The following is a 4,416-nucleotide window of genomic DNA, read 5'->3' as shown; positions in this document are numbered from 1 at the left end:
GATATGACACTTGAGTGTTTTAGCCTAAATCAAGCTTAAAGTGTCATTAAGATGTCATTAGGTGTGATTAGTGAAAATTAACATCTTTTGGTTCAAAACTCTTTTTAGATCAAAGAGGGCAACTATTATAAGCATGTTAAAAAAGGTTTTGTGAATTATAGATGCCGAGAATTAGTCAAACTTTATTTGGTCAAGATTGGTAACAGAGAAAACTGCGGTCGGGCTGCGGTCATCCGTGAAGTCAGCCGTAGGTTTACAGTTTTAGAAAAACTTGAACTCGCTGGTGCAGGTGTGACGACCCGAAAATTTCTGACCAAATTTAAACTTAACCTTTATATGTTTTCGACACGATAAGCAGAATTTGAAATGTTGAATCTCAAAAAGTTTGGAACTACATTCATGTAATCAATTACCCTTTGACCGTGTTCGACGATTCACAAACAATTATGAGTATATAGATATGTATATATAATATATAATATTAACTGAAAACATTAACAAAGTATTAGATATATGATACTTTACATGAACGTATTTGTTTCGATATATTTATCGACAGAATTAAGAGATAATATCAAATGATTGAATTATCAGATACATTATGATATGATTACGGGTCTATGTTATGAGGTCCACTGTGATTTAAGAAATCTATTCTTTTTGACAACATTCGGAAAATGGTAAAGTGATTTATAAATAAGAACAAATGTGTCAATTAACGAGAACTAGACAAGGGTTAGTGGAAATTCCTGTTTAATTTCCAAGGCATGTTTTATAATATTTTCCTCGTGACCTTGATAAGATAACTATGTTAACTTTCATTTTATTTAATATGAAAATAAGAACGTGGAGTGTAAATAACTTAGATGTTGGATATTGACAAGTTAAGTAACTCGACATTTTTTATTAAGATGATTTCATACGTTTATTTAACCTTTGGACTTTATCCCATGCTTCACCAACAGACTGTAATTTAAAAACTTGAAACCTATTATGAATATATATAATTCTACTTTTCTAAAATGTTTTATGATATAACGATTTCCATTATTTTAACCTTTTAACAAAATGATTCTTAAATATATTTAGTTTTGGAAAACAAAATTATCATATTATTTGATTTTGTTTCAAAAGTACAAAAAACATTTTCAGTTTAAAAAGAACTTTATTATTAAAACGTATATATCTTTTATAAATATCTAGAATCACTTTTGACAACTCATTACTTAACCAGTATGATAAAGATAACGATATTTATATTTTATTTTATTAAATATATATAACAATTTAAATTAATATTATATATATTTATACGCGTATTATACGTATATAGTTTTATACTTTTACTATACTTTAACTTTACCTTTACTTTACTTTTACTTTACTTTAACTTTAATAATTCATACTTTAATAATTCACTTTAATAATTCACTTTAATAATTCATACTTTAATAATTCACTTTAATAATTCATACTTTAATAATTCACTTTAATAATTCACTTTAATAATTCATACTTTAATAATTCACTTTAATAATTTATACTTTAATAATTCACTTTAATAATTCAAAAATCTATTATAAATAGAATTGAATAGGTTTCATTATTTCATAGAAACTTAAAAATATATTTCTCTAAACTCTCTCAATCGAATTACATATATATATTTTCTTTGTATTTTTTCAAGATATTATTAGTATACATAAAATACTACGACGGAGTTATACTCAGACGATTTCAAAATAAGTTTTCAAACGGGATAGAGCTAAGGAAATTTTGGGTTATAGCTATGGAGGTTATGGGTATTGATCGAGGGTATTGCTCGTGAGGTCAACCTAACGTTTATCATTTTCGTTGCGTCTACGTACTTTCCTGCAATATTGAATCACAATATTGATACGTTCGTGAATCCGAGACAAACCCTGCACTTGTTCAGTGCCGTCATATACATAATTGCTACGAAATACAGTATTGTGAGTTTCATTTGCTCCCTTTTTAATTGCTTTTGCAATATATATTTTTGGGCTGAGAATACATGCGTTGTTTTATAAATGTTTTACGAAGTAGGCACAAGTACTAAAACTAATTCTATGTGGGTTTAAACCAGAAATATACCCTTAGCTTGGTAATATTAAACTACTTGTCTATGTACGGTAGGCGCGAATCCTAAAGATAGATCTATTGGGCCTGACAAACCCCATCCTGACTATGGGATGCTTTAGTACTTCGAGGTTATTTTAAACACACCTGATCTGGTGTACTTCAGAGGGTAAAACATGAATATTAAGGCTTGTTAGCGGGTGCCTACAACTTATAGAATACTTTTAAACACTTGCGAGTGTACGGATATTTATGGAAACTGAAATCTTGTGGTCTATTACTATTACGGAAATGATTGATTATGATAAACTAATGAACTCACCACCCTTTTGGTTGACACTTTAAAGCATGTTTATTCTCAGGTATTAAAGAAATCTTCCGCTGTGCATTAGCTCATTTTAAGGATATTACCTGGAGTCATTCGTGACATGCTTTGAAAGACGTTGTATTCAAGTCGTTGAGTTCATCAAGATTAATATTAAGTCAATTATAGTTAGATGTAATATGAAATGGTATGCATGCCGTCAATTTTTAATGTAAAGAAAGTTTGTCTTTTAAAAACGAATGCAATGTTTGTAAAACGTATCATATAGAGGTCAAATACCTCGCGATGTAATTAACTATTGTGAATCGTTTATAATGTATATGAACGGTCCTTTCAGTTGGTATCAGAGCGGTGATCTTAGCGAACCAGGTCTTGTATTAGTGTGTCTAACTGATAGTTGTTAAGATGCATTAGTGAGTCTGGACTTCGACTGTGTTTGCATGTCAAAAGTTTTGTTTATCATTTTTAGTCGGAAATCATCTACTTACCATCCTTAGGAAATTACCTGCTTATCATTCTTAGTCTAGACACGTCTTGCTGCATTGATTGCATGAATAGTGTATAGACAAAATTCATATCTTAGTGTATCTGCTAAATCATATCTTGTCGTATCTATTATCGTAAACTTTGCCTGACATATTCCGTAAATTCCTCCGTAATCTATGAAATCTTTTGATCTATATATATAGATATTCTATGTAGTTAGAATACCACCCGATAGCCGGAAAATCATTTCGTATCGAAAAATCCTTTATCAAATCGTACGAAATGGAATTCGTCATCAGTTCAAGTTCCTCGGATTCCGAAATGGAATCCCACTCAAGCTCCGAAAGCAGTGTGACTGGAATGGATCAACCAATCAGCCATCATCTATTCTGGATGAATTGGGGATGGGTTCGTAGCCTCCTTAATCATTGGAGACAAGAAGAAGGCGATTCTTTACATCCACCACATTGCCCTCTTGGCAATGAAACTGAAGCACTTACCGGCGAACCTGTCTGAAACACCATTTTCTCTCTCATTTTCAGAGTATCTCGTCATAATTATATACTACACCAAATTTTAGATCTTATTTATCCGCTCGTCCGAACCGACAATCACCCCGGTGTAATAGAAGAAGTTAACGAGCTTCGCGCTCGGGTAGTGGCTTTGGAGAATATGGTGCAAAGGTTACAAACACCAGCAGCAGCACCAGCAACATAACCAGTACCACCATCAACAACATCAACAATACCATTACCACCACCAACAACAACCGCATCGCAAACCTCAACTTCACAATCTGTCCCATGAGCATCGACGTCATACGCCCTGTAGATACTAAGGAATACCACAACGATGAAGTATTGATTCATAACTTCATTGGGAAAACATTCTACGATGATTATGTAATTTCTAAAGTTTAGAAATTATCTATCCTAGCCTTAACCATAAATCAAGTGAGTTTAATTTAATATTAACTCATTAAATCTATATTACATCTGAAGAAATATATACATATATTTCCATAAAGACTGTAATAAAATTCTTTTGTACAAAATATTAATTGTGACATTTTTTTAACGGGTAGGTAATACTCGAGAGATATATAAATTTACAATTAATATGTTACATTCTTCGAATCTGATTCAGCAAATCATCTATTATACTCCCTACTTTCACAACAATATACATTCTTTTATAGAAATCAAAACAACCATACTCTTTTAAAAATCTAATTACATATTCTGATTTTGAAATTGCCGAATTCAATTCAAGTTATAACCGGTATCATCACTCTTAGATTCTTACATCTTTCAAAGCTATACTTTAACTTCAAAACTGTGTTAGAACATCGTATGTATATTAACGATTATAATCTGTGTTCAAGCCCTTCGAAATACCTGAAGACACTTCAAATAATGAACAATCAAGATGATGATCCAACCACATGTTATCCACAGTTACGTACCTGAAAAACTCTTGAAACCAAAGTCATAATTTAACATGTA

Source organism: Rutidosis leptorrhynchoides, chromosome 5 (assembly GCF_046630445.1).
Source record: "Rutidosis leptorrhynchoides isolate AG116_Rl617_1_P2 chromosome 5, CSIRO_AGI_Rlap_v1, whole genome shotgun sequence".
Lineage (NCBI taxonomy): Eukaryota > Viridiplantae > Streptophyta > Magnoliopsida > Asterales > Asteraceae > Rutidosis > Rutidosis leptorrhynchoides.
The sequence above is the reverse complement of the archived record's forward strand: the minus strand, read 5'-3'. Positions refer to the sequence as shown.